Source organism: Coturnix japonica, chromosome 3 (genome assembly GCF_054131305.1).
Source record: "Coturnix japonica strain WE chromosome 3, WE-NBRP24, whole genome shotgun sequence".
NCBI lineage: Eukaryota > Metazoa > Chordata > Aves > Galliformes > Phasianidae > Coturnix > Coturnix japonica.
Window position 1 is genome coordinate 37,367,332 of NC_140665.1, and position 16,786 is coordinate 37,384,117.

Genomic DNA, 16,786 nt, shown 5'->3' on the forward strand with positions numbered 1-16,786 from the left:
GAAGAAAGAAATCTGCACACGCGGCACAGAGCACAATGTTGGAGGTGATGTTACATGAAAAACCCCAAAGTGCAACGAGCTCAAGCAGATGAAGCCAGATGCGCTGTATTTTCCTTTCTTTCTTTCTTTTTCATAATTGAATTCCTGCAAGATAAAAATCTCATTTTCCTCAGTAGGCTGTAATCAGCGTTCGCAGAGCTGTGGTTTCCAACTGCCCTCGTCATGTGCTTCCTTATGAAACTCCGCTGAGAAATCGCCTTGGCACAGGCGCCCATTTAAAGGGCCCAGGAGCAGGGAACAACCCCGGCACCCCAAAGTGACCTGTTGCTGGGAGGGTGCCAGGACCCCCACCCTGCCCGCTGCGGGGCCCTGGGCTCTGCGGGCTGGTGCCTGTCCTGCTTGTTGCTCTGCTGGCAAACCGCTGCACTTAGGAGAGCTGTTAGTTGCTGCTGGCCATGGCAGGGAGAGACTGCATTTCATCCCTCATAGTCTAGTTGCTGGTTTTTTTTTTCTTTTCTCCTAGACATCTGTGGGGCATTTTCCTCTCTTCGCTGTGTCTCTTTGCCAGCTGAACAGCACAGCAGTGCTCTGCTCCCCAGCACTGCGGGAGCCCCTGGAGTGCCACCTCTGGGCTACAGCCGACCCATTCTTCCCACCCTTCCCACTGACTCTCACCATGGCCCACCTCCCACCTCGTCCCCTCTCCCCAGGCCCACTTCCTCAGCCGCAGTGCTCCTGTTTCCCTTGGCATGCACTGCAGGATGCAATGTGTGTTTCCTCTTATCACTGTACCCAAGCAAGCCCTGGAAGCAGCCTGGCGGGGATAGTGTGCTCTACAACAAGGTATGAGTCAGCGGTGGGAAGCTCCCGCTCTGGGAAGCAGGCACATAGGTGTGCCTGCTGGCTCTTGGGGTGGACCCAGCTGCCAGCAGCCATGCTAGTGCATGCAGCCTTTGTCTGCTTCTGCTTTTGGCCTCAAAGAGCTCTGAGGGCATGGAGACAGATGGCTGCTCTGGCTCTGCATTGGGTCACTCAGGCTTTCCGGTGCATGGACGGACACAACAAGCAGGGGCTGCTAGGAAAGCTTTATGTAAGAGGCTTGCAGTGCAGCAAGTGTTCCGCTCCCAGAGCTCCACATCGAAGTTGGCAGCACATCAAAACCTCTGTTTCATAACTGGCGAGAAATAGGATTTTCTAACAGCCCTGGGAGGACTCTGCCTGTTGTGCAGGGACCTGGGATTTTACGAGTTGTTAACGGTTAACCAGGCAATGGCCTACATCGTTTGGTAGCTCCCTTCGCCATGTGGAGGTGCATACTTCTATCAGCAGCCATCCCCCCTCCTGCCCACCTGCAAAAAACAGAACTCAGGAATTAATTAGCAATTAATTGCAACCAAATAATTACAGAATCAGCTGTCAGGAGAGATGCAATGAGTGGTTTTCCCAGGATGGGAACTGCCCTTTGAGCTTCCCAGGATGGGGTGCTTGCAGGTGCCTTGGGCAGGGGGCAAACTGGAGGGATGCTTTCCTGTGAAATGAATTCTAGGGGCACTGAGATTTCCTGGGAGAAACAGGGCAAAGCAGGGCTTTGCTCCCTGCTCTTATGCCAAAGGAGATGGCAGTGTGCTCCCCTGCTGGGCTCTTGTCCATCCCCACTCTGTGCTGAGATGTACTGATGGCACAGGAAAGGCATGGAAAAAAACACCCAAAAACCAAACATAACAACATGAGTGCATTAGGTAGATTCATGGAGATGGAAGAGGCCCAGGTATTCATCTTATTCATCTCTCTCCTTGCTGATGAGGAGTTATGCTCTCCTGGACATTATCCAGCATTTTGTCCAGCCTGGTTTCCAATGATTCAAGTGATGGGACTTCCTTTGGGAGGCTGCAACACTATCTAATGCATTTTGCTGTTCAGAAGTGCACCTCTCCCTGTTTGGCTCCAGCAGCCCTTCTCCAGCTGTGGGTCTGCCTCCCAGCACCTCAGCTGCTGTGGCCTGCTATCCCCTCTGCTGTCCTTAGCCACCCAGGCTCCAAAGCACCTCTGGGTGCAGAGGTCCTCCCAGTGTGGGGTGAGGCCTTGTGGGACACACGGGCCCAATATGTGCCCAGACAGTTTGACAAAGCCAGGGAGAGGCAGTGGTGGCTTCGTGACAGTTCTGTGGTTCTCCAGCTCTGGGCCAGAGAGCCTGTGCTCAGTGGCTGGCACAGGAGAGTGCAGCTGGAGGGATGCTCTATTTAACACTGACTACTAAAGGCCCACAGGGGCTGTCCCGGCCAAGTAGGACTGCTGAGGCACAGAAACACACTGGCCACAGACAGTCTTTTCCTTGGCTGTGGTCCCTGTGAAGGGTCAGGCAAGAGGTTCGGGTGTAGGAACTTCTCTGTGCAGCTCCAGAATGGCCAAGTGCCAGGCCTGGGAGAGCTCATTCTTGCCCCTCACCAGCACCACCAGTGCACTTGGAGGATGCCTGGTGCCCGTGTGCCTGAGATGGGGATACAAAGGCTTCTTGTGAAGTCAAAATACCAGGGCAGGCCTAAGTTTCACATGTGAGAGGACCTAACAGGCAGCAGTTCCCTTTCACAGAGATGGCCTGAACAACCCCTGTGCTGCACGGAAGCTGCAACCTGCAGCTAGATCACACCTGGTGTCCTCCTCAGCACCTTGTGTGAAGGTGCAGGAGGTCCTCTGTTCCCCACCAGCCAGCTTGAATTTGCCCTGGAGGATGCATTTCTGTGGACAGATTCTGAGTCTCTCCTTGCCTCCTCACCCAATTCCCATTCTCTGCATCCATGCACTTGCAGCAATTTGGAGCAGGATGTTCCACCATGGGCCCTGAGCTCTTCCACCTGTGCTCCTCCTACCCAGAAGTCCCAACTCCAGTCCCCCCCATGCCACATCTCATCTTCCGGGATCTCATGGCTCAGCGTGGCTTGGTCAGGGTCAGATGCTGCTCCTCTAGCCAAAGCCTTCACAGCAGGACACCGCGCACTCCCTCTTTTTGTTTCCTTTTGTTTATAGTACTTGATCCAGCTTCCAGGCCATGCGCAAATGCTTTGCTCCCAGCCAAGTTGAACTTGTTTCAAGGAAGATTGCACAAGAGCCTGTGCTGTTGCTGGGAGCCAGGCCTGCTGGACTAACTGCTTTGTCCTCCTGGCCCCAGCCCTGCCCGAGGACCTGCTGGCACCAATCCCACCACAGTGCAGTCAGCAGGATCCCTCATGGGCTGTGGGAGGAACAGCAAAGTCCAACAGAGATCAGGGACAGGCTTTGCAAATTTAAGAAAGAAAAAAAAAGGGGGGGGGGGAACAACAAAAGCAGCAGAAGTTTCTCTGGGTTGATTCATTCTCTGTTCAAGCCATACTGACTGCTGGTAGTAGCTCCAGCTCACAATAGGTATAAATCACTTATTTTCTGGTGGCTCCAGCTCCAGTCCATGTTGGGACTGAGTGGTAGGAGCCACTGCTGGCCTCATCAGAGGGCCCCAGCTCTGAACCTTGTGTTAGCCAGAATAGCTCTGCCAAAGTCAGAGGGGAAGAGTGGTCCCAACAGCAGGCATGTCCAGCAAAACGGAAGCAGCCTCTCTGCTAGCAGGTCCTGGAGAAGCAGCTCACTCCAGGCTGACTCATCTTTGGCCATTGGAAGCACTTACCTCTTGCTTCACAAGCACAGTGTGTATTCCAAGTGACAAGAAAACCTTGCTTTCTAACCACAGGTTTAAAAATGCTACAGGCAAGTGAAAAACACTGAATTTTCTTTCTTTTTTTTTTTTTTGGTTGTTTTTGTTTTGGTTGGTTGGTTGGTCTGTCTTTTCACTGACCTTGTCAACACAGATAGCAAAGAGCTGATAGGGGAATACTTGGAAAAATCAAACCTATCTACACAAGCATACTGCGGTAGGGTGGACCCTGAGAGAATACACTGACCTTCTCAGCCTCTGTCAATTACTTTTGAAAAATCATGGGGAATGAGAAGTTGCAGGGCATGGAAGATTCCTCATCAGTTTGTGCTGAAGAAGTTGAAGTGCCTCATGACACCCATTGCCATCATCATGAAGAAACTTTGCTTCCTTTCCTGACACGGGAGCCTTCACGCTTGGAAGTAATTTGGAGTGACTTAAAATCCCTTGAGGGAGCCCTGCCTTTCCTAGAGGTAGGAGTTATCCAAGCTGACTGCAGAAAATCATAGTCCAAACTGATTGTCCTAGTTCTGCTTGCAGGGCATGAGCAGGAGCAAAGCTCATCATCCCACAAAGCATGCCTCACTTATATACCAAGTGGGACCAAACTCTTGGTGAAAGTGGCCATTTACCCCACAGCACAGTGGGATTTGGTTAGCTGCAGGTACTACAGGTACCTACCTACAGGTAGGGAAGGTGTGCACTGAATGGTAGGGCCCAACCTGGAGAACAGACTTGCTTTTGACCCTTCTAAGCTGCAGAGATCATTCCTGATGACCCACTGTGGATATGCAGTGACATACCGTGGATGTGAGTGAGCCTGCCCTCTGTTTCCCCTCACCCTTCATGGTACAGCCCACAGGGTGAATATGCTGACAGATATTAACATCCAAGGGGCTGCTTAGACCTTACGTTTCTTCCATTCCCTTCCCCTCTTTGAGCCCAAGTGTTTGTACTTGGATGCTCCAAATTCTGCCTCTGTCTCCCATGTCTTAGTGCAGCTTCTTATCTGTTGGCTGTCTCATTAGAAGCCTTGATGAATGCAATGATGCAGACCCCAAATTATTCTCCCTTTCACTGATTTCATTTGAGTACATGGTAATATTTTCCCCATACTTTCCAATTTAACATAATGCTGATAAATGATATGACACTGATAAATTTTCATTTTATTTAAGGCTGTTTATCATCCATATCTATTATGGAAAGTCATCAATTATGCAAAAAGCGTGAATGTTTAAAGAGCCTCTAAAGTGTCTCTATTTATGGATTGCACGTTGCGCCTTCTTTCCCCCTTGTCTGAGCACACACCAGCAAGGCTCCTCCATTAAGTGTCGTTTCTGCACAAAGAGCCTGAAAAATGGAACTTGACAGGGACATCCTAGGCAGGCTGGAGGCTTGTTGCAAAATATGGCTGTGCTATAAAAATCTCACTTCACAGGAGAATCCCACAACCCTCCAAGCTAGGTCTACATCAGAAGACCAGTAAACCAGACAGATGCAGTGTGCCTTTGGTCTAACAGCCATACTCTGGTGCTCTCCTGAAGCTGCCTTCCATAGCTTAGCCAGGGCCTTTCAGTACATGTGAATGCTGCCAGCCCCACTGTGGGTCCTGGAGGGCTCTCACTGGTACAGGAGCACAGCTCACAGCCCAGCTGTACTGTGATTTCCGTAGTCCCCTGGATAAGCTACACCTTTACTGCTCGTCTCTGAGCTTGCACACAGACCTCTTTGCTACAGTGGACCTTATTCTGCTTGCAGGGCAGCATCTTCGCAGTCAACTTGCATGAATACTGGTATAGATGCCAGCTTGTTGCGGTGTGTGTATTAAATCACAGAGCTGGGGAAGTTTTGCAGTGAGGAAGGTGAGTCAGAGAGCAGACACCTCACAGATGCCCTTTAAAGCGTTCTGAGATGCTGGCATCTTGGATCACTTTATTCTTTCCTTTCAAGGTGCTGGGGGAAAAAAAGAGCGAAAGTAAGGAAATTAGATTGTAAAAAGCTAATTTACCAAACAGCACCGTCCTGGCCCGAATCTGATCTCACATATGAAGTGCCAGTAAATCCTGAGTCACCCCGCACACATCTGGATGCTCCTTGGCAGCAGCGCGGCTCTGTTTATTCAGGTCTGAGGGGGCCCGCAGCTGTGGTGGTGGCAGCGTGCGACAGGAAAGGGAGAGTTTTCTCACACGTCTGACACAAGACTCTGATTGTGGGGACTGCTGGCGCTGACCTCCCCGTGCTGGGGCTGCTGGCAGGAGGCACTGCAGGCTGTGCTGGCTGCCGTGCCTCGCTCACGGCCCCTGGCTTTCTCCTCTCCCTGCTGCCTCCCAGCTCCTGCAAAATGGAGCACTTGAGGCGTTTAAAAAAAGCTTTGCAGATGTGGCTTCTTCTTTGCATTATCAGGAGGCTGAAGCAGCAACTGGCTTTCTGCTCTTTGGAGATACAGGCTCCTTGCTCTGCGCCTCGGCGGCTGCAGCAGCAAATCCTAAATGTGTGGGTTCCCTTGGCGCCGTGTGCTGACGGGCCTCCTCCAGTGAGACGGTTTGCTCTGAATTACACTTCTGGATGCCTGTAGCGTTGGGAAGTGTCCTGCGGCTGCTGTAGGTTTGGGTACTTAAACAGCTCTCTGAGGTAATTAGTTGTGCTTTTAAATTACTTACAGTTTCTATCGTGCTGTAGGGGATGTGTTGGGTTGTGACAAAGAAGGGAGCGTGAAGCCGGTGCAGTGGGATGTGTGGTGGCATCTGGTGTTTTTAAATGTGCCACACAAGGTCACCTCTGTGTTCTGCCTGCACCCTGCCTGCTCACCGCAGAGCTTGATGGACTTTACCACGAAATCGTTCATTTTCTTTCACTCTTCCTTTTCTCTCGTAGCCATCAGGAGATGCCCTTGGCAGTGCATTGTGCCTTTAAGCCAAGTAAGCAATAATGCAAGATAGGATTTGGAGCCATTGTGTCTTTTACAGAGTGCATTAGAGGCATGAGATCAAAGGCTGGCTACTTCTAGTGCTTGAAGAGTTCCCGTGGCACATTAGCAGGGAAATTTTCTTTACTGGCTCAAATGGCTATGCACATTTTCCATTCAGATTCTGTTCTTTTTCCCTAGTCTCACAGGAGGAGGATGGCTTCTCCCATCACACACCACCTCACAGTGCTCTTGTCCTGGTCTGACCTGACTCGCTAAGCTTGCTATGGATTTTGTACCTGTGCTCTGACTGTTGGGCTGCATCAGAACTGCTCTTCCTGAGATAAACCATTTGCATCACAGCTGTAAGCGAGTCCATCTTCTCTTGTGACATACAGAAAACCGTTATTCAGCTCAGATAGCTCCCTTCCTTACATGATGACAAAAGGGTGATGTTTGTTTCTAGCCCTCTGGGAGGCCACCCATGGTCCTCAGTGTCCCAGCATGTTCCTGTGCATGTGAGCATCCCTGAGGCTGCTTCCTGGAGATGGCTGTCACATCACATGGGCCAGTTCCACTATATGCCAGTGATCCTTGATATATGGCTTTGGTATTTCACTTCTTCTGCTGGACATACTTTCCAGTGCATCCTGGGAGCATGCTTGTCTTGCTATAACTGCATCCCATGGGCACCCCAAATCATTAATCACCAATGTGCTCTTTTCCCTTTCTTCTGGTTCTAGATGAGTTCCCAGTTCATAGCGTAAGTTCCTGCTGTTAATCCATAAGCCATAACCTTTACATTGGGAACTGTTCAACACAATTAGATTCCCGTTACATGATGTTCTTTCCTGCAGTTAAACATGACTTGCTTTACTCATGCAGCCACCCTCAGGTGAGATTTAATTGTAAACTTGGGGTTCGAGCTCTGTGCTTGCATACCGCTCTGTGAACTCTCCGCTCTATCAACCCATCACCTGTACTCATCTCAATACATGAGCAATCATCCACAGCTCTCTGCAGCCTTGTTCTGCTGGGCTGAGTACAAAGCATGCAGCCAGAAAGGTTGTTCAGCACTGGCACGGCCAACCTCAGGCTGAACAGCAGCCCTGTCCAAAGGACCCACTCTTTCCAGGGCAAAGAAACTCTTTCCATTAGCTGAAGAATGAATCCAGGGGTGGCTGGGAGTCAGGTCACCCTGACTGCAATGTAAACATGGTACCTGCTCTGGTGCAAGCTGCAGTGGAAAACAAAGGCACAATAGACCAGACAAGGTCATTACACACAATTTGATCCAATTATATATCTTAACCCGTGGCTCTTTGCGCTGTAAGTTTGATTTTGTGCTTAGAGGCAGAGAAAGCAGCCTTTTATATAATGGAGCAGCGCTGGGCACTGAAACGCATCTCCTCTCACATAAAGCAGCAGTAATGCCTCCTAAATCCACCTGTCCCTCAGCTGAGCGTTCATTTACCCACACTTCTGTGGCCACTGTTCTCTGCAGTCAAAAAATGTTGGTATGCAGGAAAAGTTTCCTCTGGCAGTGAGGGCTGCAGCAGCCCCCCTTCCCCAAGCCCAGAGGCTGCTTTGATGCCACAAGAGCATGACAGTAAGAGAAATGCCTGGGGAAGTGAATCAATAGAGGCAGGCTGGCCAGCTGCAGGGTGAGGATGGGGTAAATTGCTGGAAGAAACTTTCCCAGCCACCAGACAAGTTGGGAGAACAATACAAAGAACAGGATGTGAGGCACTTCCCGGCACTGGCGACTCTGCGCCAAGGAGCGCGGCCGCTTCCAGGGCTATCTTTATACCCCTGTAATCTGGAGACATTTTCTACTGTTTTCTCTCAATTTCTGTGCTCATTGGGAAGCTGTTGTTTCTTTTAGCTTTCATTCAGAGAGCCAATCCTTGCTGCAAAAATATGAGGCCGTGTTCCTCCACCCTTCCGATCGATGCCACCCCTGGCAGATCTCTGAGCGAGACTAGGAATAGTCCAGTTCCCCCTCTGGCATCTGGTTGATAGAGCAATGCCCACACTTTTTGCTTTTCCCATCCCTCTCCCTCCTCCCATCCCTGAGGGATGGAGACATTTGTTGCTTGTTCTGATGTCTGCTACCAGCCACTCTCATCTCTGTGTGTAGATCTCATAGAGGTGCTTCTCCCTAGAATATCTAAGCTGTTGCAAGTGAAAGAAAGAAACACTCTACCCTGTGATTTTCCTCCCTGCTATCAGGAAACAGGTTTGTTTGTTTTTTAATGAATGTAAAAGAATGCAGATAGCAGAGAGGAAAAGCCTGGGCTCTGAGCTCTGTGTTTCTTTATTTAGGCTCCTCCATGTGCATCAGCTGAGCCCAGCAGGCAGCAAAGCAAGAGGTGGATGTTATTTCAGGAAAAGCCTGGTCCCTTGGGCTTAAGACAGAGCAGCATCCCAGGCTGCAATCCCCTGGCGCCTGTTGCACTTAGGGAATTTGGGCGGAAAAAGGAATCCCAGCAATGCAACTTTTCTCTTCTATCCTCTAGGTTTTGCAGAGCAAGTGTACCCAGGGCAGCTCGGTTCTACTAGAACAGGTCACAGTTTACTACATGGTCTGGTATTTCCCACTGCTCTGGTGCTGGACATTAAACAGGAGACCAAGGAGCATTTCTGTGGCATAATGTGAGAGACTGACAGTGTATGACAGTGCTGGAGGCTCTGCAGCTTGTAGGAGCGGGATGTATGCCACGTGGGCAAAGCAGCAGAGCCCCGTGGCTGTGCAAGGTGGCATGGGCTGAACGGCAGCAAAAAGGCTCCTTCTAGCCACAGGCATGCTGCAGTGCTCTCTGGAAACCACAGCTGAAATCACAGTCACATTGATGTCAACACCAAAAAGGAAAAACAAACAGCAAAGTGATGTGACAGACTCAGCACAATATTTCTCTTGACTTACTGATCAACACTTCACGCTAGTTTTAGGTGTTTCTACCTTACTGAAAGTCCGATTCTAGTCTCAAAATGTCATGTCAGCATGAAAAGAGGGAGTGCATCACATACAGCAAGCTGCTTAGGCTTTTCATTTTCTTTCAAATGTACGTATTTTGGCCGCAGCTCTTTGCTGATTTCAGCACAGATGAAGGTTTGGTCAGCCTGAATTTGCATCTTTCGGTGCATGAAACATTCATCACACTTTTTATTTTTTACCTGGCTGTAGCCATGATGTTGTGTGAAGCACAGTTTCACTGTACCTGGGTAGCTAGGATACATCTGTTCTTTGGGATCTGAGCAGCTCTGAGGTAGGTCACCTTTGCCTCTAAAACCAATACTCATTTGCACATTGTAAAGCATATTTCCTCCCCAGTCACACAGGATTTTTGCTTCTTTCAAAGTATTTCTTTAGTAGCAGATTTTTATGCAGATTTTTTTGCAATAACTTGTTACTAGGTTGTTTTCCATTGATGCGGAGAAATCTTTCATGCAATTTGCATCCCATTAACAGCTTCATAAGAGATGATCCTGATTCTAATAGCTCTGCACAATAAGCCAATAAAGCCAAATATGGAAGGGATTATGAAGTGCATTGCTGTTATACCCGCAAAATGGCTCATCCTTTCAAAATAGAGGCATTGACTCCTCTGACACTGAAGGTTAGTCCTTAGAGTTACAACTGTCTGGTATTTTTTCAGCAGTGCTTTGACTGACTTTTTTCTCCTGTTTTTTGCCCTGTCCATTTTCTTGCACTAGCAGCGGTAACCACAAAACCAAAGCAGAGCCCCAGTCTTCACGGACTGATGCCTCACAGGTGGGTGTCAGATGCAGTCTTCCAGGTGCAAAACACTGCCAGATTGCAGCACTGCAATAAAACCAGTGTTACATCATTGCTGCAGTGGTGGAACAACAACAGAACCTGCCTTGGGGCAGGTATATGCACTAGCCATGGTCCCTGTCACAAACACCTTCCTGTAGGCATTTTATACCATATACTACAAGTTTCCACCACCTGTAGGACAGGCCAGGAGTCTGTGCTGGGGCTTACAGAGCTGCTTTGATGCTGTGTGGGCTGGTGGGGAGAACTACCAGCCATGGAAATGAGTAACTCTCTCCCTGGTGTCAGTTGCAATCTGCTGTCTCAGGGTTTTTCTACATGGGGGTTTGAAGTGAAGGGCAGACATTAGAAGCAGGCCTCCTGCTCTGTAGAGAGATGAAGGAGAATGCCTGTGTGGGAAAACTCATCACAGCATGAGACCCTGTGTATTACGTCAGTCATGCACAGTCCCTGTGTGTAAGACAGACATAGAGACATAGTGTGTATGACAGACATAGAAGCTTTGGGGCAGTGGTAGTGACCAGTGTAGAACTCATGTGTTGGGGTCACCAGCATCTGCGTATGGGGCATCCCCTGTCTGTCTTGGCTGGAGAACCAGTAAGAGCCACCATGGTCACCATAGGTCACTGCTGCTCCCCACACTCACTTGAGATGTGCCAGAGTAGCCACATGGGACGTAAAGAATGTGGCAGACTGGGAAGGCAGAGCAAGGCAGCAGCTGAAGGTACTACAAAGATGTGGGAAGGTTTCTGCTCCTGTGCCTAAGCAAGCACATGTGTATGCTATGCTGATACTTCTGTTTCTTACCAGGGTTGGAAAATTGCAGCTGTGGTGGATAAGATGGTGGGGGAGTGGGAGTTGGGCAGTCTCATGTGGTGGGGAGCTGGCTTGGAGGAGAGAAGGGGGATGGTGGGAGAGGGAACAGTAGACACCCTAGCTTAGGAATCACTTTTCCTTCCAGCCACCAGATCCACCCTTGCCTGCTCCTGCTTCTTCTGGAAACAGCATTGGGGTCACTCACCCTTCTGGTTCCCTCACGCCCTCTCTTTTCCTGCAGGTCACAGCCTGATGTTCTCACACATGAAGTAACTGTCCAGGCTCCTGAGAAATACACAAGAGGGCTCTTTCTTGATCAGTGGCAATGCTCAGACCACATTCCTTCCTAGTGTACATGTAATGTTGTATGTGTTGTTAACTTGCTTGGTTGCCTAACAGAATTTCCTCTGTCTGCAACGAACAGCACTCAAAATAATTTTTTTACCTTCTTTGGTCACATTCATACATACTCGTTTTCTTTTTCAATCACTGAGCCATTATATGGCTTCAGTGCATTTGAACCACTTGAGTATTTTGGTCTGGTGTTTGACTTTGTGGTCATCAATGTTGTCTTTTTGCCTCCATTTGATTTGGAGGTTGCCTGCAAGTAGGGCCCACCATCAGCTGCTGTCACAGTGCTGATGAGGTGGATGCAGTATAAAAGAGCTTAGTCTCACCCTTCTTAGCCCAAGGGTCCTCTTCCATCACCCCAGCCACCTGAGGATGCTGCCCTTGTAACAGTGGGCCAAGGTTCTTGGTTCTCATATATGTGGCAGACTCTTGCATACAGACTGCCATGGTTGGAGCAGCCCTGGTGTTGCCGGGCCTGATCAGGCTTGGCATTGGCAGGGGCTTGATCCCAGCTTCAGTACTGGTCAGCCCTGGTGGGGTATCTTCTGTTTTTTTATGGCCTCCTGCCAGATGCATGCTTCTCATGGGTGCTCTGCCGGCCATACCCGAGCAGGCCTGGCTCCAGAAAAGTTGGTTGCGGTCACCACCTGGGACATGGGGTGCCTGTCTCACAAGCTATATCTCCTGCCTTCAAAATGCTTTTTATGTCCACGGAATTTTATACTAACTCAAGTTTTTGTGCCTCTTAGATTTCTAGCACATGCAGAGTGTAGCTTTACCAAACATTAAAAGATAATTCAGACAGTTTTAACATGACCCTCCCTTGCTTTCTTTTCCCTTCCTTTTGGGATCTGAGTTTTTCTTTCCTCTGGCTTGTACGTGTTTAACCCGTTGTCTTATTCTTCTACAACTCTTTTATGTCTATACCTAGTAAGTACCAGGACCCTGTTGGTCATAGATAATGAAAATGGTTTCTTCTCCAAAGAGCCTGAACATAAATTGCCTTTTTCTTTGAAGTTTCTGCTTTCAGCTGGTTCTGTCTTTACCCTTTCCACACTTCTTTTTCTAGATATCTATTTCCTTCCTTCCTCCATCTTCTTTTCATTCCCTGATTTTTTCTCTCATTTTCTGGAACTTGTTATTCCCTCAGACTTGGCTTCTGTTTTCTTCATTTTCTACTTCTTGCCTCCCCAGTGGCCTCTAAAACCATCTCTAATCCACCGCCTTCTGCTTCAGATATTTGCACCTCCTGGCTGGCTCTGCTGTCATCTGGATGCCCCAGCAGCATGCAGAAGGGAGGATGAGGCTTAGCACTTCCTTCTCCATCAGTCTCATGGCAGAAGCAATGCACATTTTCCTCTTCTCCCCAAAGGCAGGGGTATATGGGATCTCACCCTGGCAGGGCTTGCCACTTCAAACACTACATTTGTATGCACAGTTAGCACTCATCTTAGAAGCCCTTCCAGCACTGGGCCAGCATCCATAGATTTTACCTTAATCAACACATGTCTTTAAGCATTGCTATTGGTAAAGAATACTTCAGCAAAATGCTTATTTTCATTACAGTTGTTGTTCAGTTTTCCAGCCACTTGGCACTGTGTGGATTTATGTTTCAGACCACAACAGCTGTAAGTTGAACGTGGTGCTCCTCAGTATAATTTCCTTTTGCTGTGATTTTATTTCTTCTGGACCTTCTGGTAATCCTCTCTTAATATGTTCCACTGCATCACTGCAAGGCCTATGCTGGCACTGAAGGCTTTTACATCTGAAACGAACCATCCTGCTGGCTGTAATTAGTGCTGACACGCACACACGCAGACCGATGCCAGGAAGCAGAAACATTGTCCTTCAGCCTTACTCATATGGAAAGATCAGAGCTTTGGGGTGCCTTTCTTGTGTGCAGATGCCTTCAAGTACTGGGAAGCAGGGAACTGTGGCACTGCTCTTGGTTAAACGACAAGCTCTTCTACCCAAGCACGTTGCTGTGGTCTTGACAGGTTACATTTCTGTTTGCAGTGTCACTTCCTATCATGCCTGCAGCGGAGGTAACTGTTTGCACTGTCATAACATCTCTTCTGCTGGTGCTTCCTGGCCTGCGACACTGCAGAAATTACCACAGGGCACATCGCCCCACTCTCTGGTCTTTCACTTGAGGATGGCACACAGGCAGTAACGAGGCCCCAAGCAACATAAGCAGCTGTGAAGGCTACCAGACAGTGAACTGCCTCCTGATTGCCTGCCCTGGCTTTCCTGCCTAAGCTCTTGGCCTTAAGTGGCCTCATGCCCAGGGGACTGCAGCCCTGGAAGTGGGCATCACTGCAGAGCCTCCAATGGTCAGTTAGGGTGGGCTGACAAACAGGTTCCTCTGGAAGAGGTCCTGAACCAGCTCCTTCTGAGAAGTCCTGAAAACGTGTGAAAGCTCATAGGCTTGATAGTTGTCAATAAAATGCCTTCTGTTAGATTTCAGGAATGAGTACAGAGAGATGGCTGCATGGTGCCCCTGATGCTGATGGAATTCCTTTCTTCCCTTGCAGTAAAAGCAAGGCTGTTTGATGCTGGCGAGAGGTATGAGGCTGTCCAACATGCTGCCTGAAATTTGCAAAGGGAATCATTGGTACTGCTGATTTCTGGTGCCTTGTATTAATACTGAAAAGAAAAATGGAGCTTTTCCTTTGTACAATTTGTAATGCTCTGCTAATCTGTGTAATCTGCAGCTAGTGTCCATTTGTGCTGTGTCTGCAACAATTTCCCTGCTTTGTCATTTCCATCGCAATACGTAGGTGTTGTCTATTTTGCTTGTAAGGTCATCTCAGGCAGTTCTGGTTTGAAATATTTGTACTGCGAGCTTTCCCCAAACATGTGATAGTTTCTGTTGGCTGCTCTTCTTATTTGGTTTCTTTTTATGTCCTTTATGGGAGGGGAAGTGGATAAGCTGGGAGGAAAGATGCAATGTCCTTTGTGTGCGGTTAGAGACAAGTATCATCCCCACACAGTGATGAGATCTATCCTCACCTTCACATGCTTTTGTTCCAAACTGGAACTTGCATTGACATCACTTCTACAGACATAGAGCTGCACAGGGGACTCCTAGTTGCTGTATAATGAACTGGATACTAATCCCTCCTGGGAGATCAACCTTACAAGATGCTCCTCATCCATGTCCCTGTGTATCTGCTGGTCCAGGCTCATTACCAGCCCAGTTCCCTTCTGACATGAGGAAACCCAGCTTTGGGGAGACACCATCAGCCACACTAACGTGCGGCACACGTGCGACATCTCTTCAACAAAAAATATGGCTAGGCAGTGTTTTATGTCCCTGGCATACATAACTATGTCACTGTGTCAGTGCACTGATGAACTTCATGTCAGAGAAGCATACAAAGTTAGCAAGAAGACAACAAGTGGTAAAACAAATGAACGTAGCCAAGCTGCTATGTTTCGTGGCAGTGCATGAGCATATCCAAGGCATTACTTTAAAAACATGCTGTACTCTTACTCGTGCCACGAGTCTCCACTCTTAGTTAACCTTCAGGCATTTAAGGTCAGAAGGCACCATCTGAGCCATCAGTTCTGCTGTACAAGTAGCAGACTGGGTCATGAGAAAAGAGAAGTGAATGAATCTCATGAAGAGAGAAAGGAAATACCTCTGGACTCGAGATAGGATTCAGATGGGATTGCTGAGGACTACCAGAGTTCCCTCTTTGCGTTTCACTTCAAGTGAGATGAAGTTTCCCTTTCTTGCACTGAGTGCGAGGTCTGTGGGTAGCCAAGGAAATGTCAGCTGCAGACTTGATGTGATGAAGTGCAGAAGTCTAATGTGGCAAAGAGAAGAGACAAGGCTAGAGGGGAAGAGGTTAATGAGTAGAGAGGGACACAAACCTGCATGATATAAAGTCTGGAGGACTTCAAAGGGCAGGCTAAACATGAACAGGAAGATGACAAAGCTGCATTTCTAGGTACCTGAGAGAAGGCAGGGAGTTGTGTTAGTTGTGGCTGTCACAGCTAAAAGATGCACTGAGGCACAAGCAAGGATGTCTAGAGAAGCCAAAAGGAAGCATTTGACAGACCAGGAGACTAGAGAGGAGATTACCATCAGGGTAAGAAAGTGTGAGTTTGTGGATATTTATGCATAGCTATGGTACTGCTCAGCAAGCTGCAAGAGGAAACCCTTAACAACACAATCCCCAAAGCTTGTGATGAGATGTCATTTCTGTCAGGAGAATAACACCAAGTATACTGCAAGTAAATAATAAAACCACCTCATTTTATTAAGCTGCATCAATTCATGCTGGTTTTATCTCTTCTTATTGCCCATTTTTTTCCAACCAAAGCTATTTCATTAACTAAAGTTGTGATTACTCTGTTTGGTTCAGTTATCCTCAGTGTGGAATGGCTTCCCATGTTTGAGGTGTTGGGCTGCAGGCTGAGTTGAACCCTCAAGCTTATTCAGCCCTGGAAATTTTAAAAGGAGGAGCTGGTGGTATCGATGTGCATGTGCTCCTCCCCAGGCCCCAGGCAGGACCAACTCACTAATGCTTTTTGCACTCTCAGAACACTGGGAACTCTACAGCTCTCTGGGCAACATACTGCAATGCTTACCTGTCCCTGCCCTTGGAAGGTATTTTAAGTGTAGCTCCTTTGCTGTAACTTAAGGCTGTTACTCTAGTACCCCAAATGGAGTTGGGACTGAAGTTATTCCCTTCCTGATTTATCAGATGACCACACCTATGTCTTCCTCACATCTACACCCAGGTGGAAAAGTCTTATCAATGTTCTTCTGGGTTTTGACTGTTCAGCCTTTCCCTTGGCACCTTTTCTGAACCATTGACTGCTACTGCTCTCCTTTCCACTTTCTGCTATAAACTCACCATCTCCCTGAACTGCAGTGGCCAAAACTGCACAGTTCAAATGAAGTCTTAACAGCAAAGACAACTGGGAAAGAATTATTTCCTGTTTCTTGCAGATTGAACTTCTGTTTGTACACCTCATTACAGCACTTTCATTTTTTACTGCAGCATGACCGTGCTCATTCATGTTGAGCTGTCATCCCTAGATCTTCTGCAGAACTGCTGCTGTGCTGGTTGTTTAACAGCCATCTTTTAGTACTTGATGACGCCTACGCAACTGCAGAGCTCTGCTTTGTCCCTGCTCAATGGCGTTTGTTTTCCCCAGCATTCCTCCAATTTGTCAAGATTGTTTTGCATTCTCATCCTGTTCTCCAAAGCGCTTG

The 16,786-nt window shown here is 48.3% G+C and overlaps 1 long non-coding RNA gene across 3 annotated transcripts in view; it reads left to right on the top strand.

The window, feature by feature from the left end:
- Positions 1 to 16,786, top strand: part of LOC107311411 (uncharacterized) — a 75,182-nt gene that overhangs the window by 36,937 nt on the left and 21,459 nt on the right. For 2 of the 3 annotated variants that reach the window (XR_014944763.1, XR_014944764.1), the window contains one exon: positions 1 to 183. This is a non-coding gene — a long non-coding RNA (uncharacterized LOC107311411). The other variant, XR_014944765.1, reaches the window with a different exon arrangement.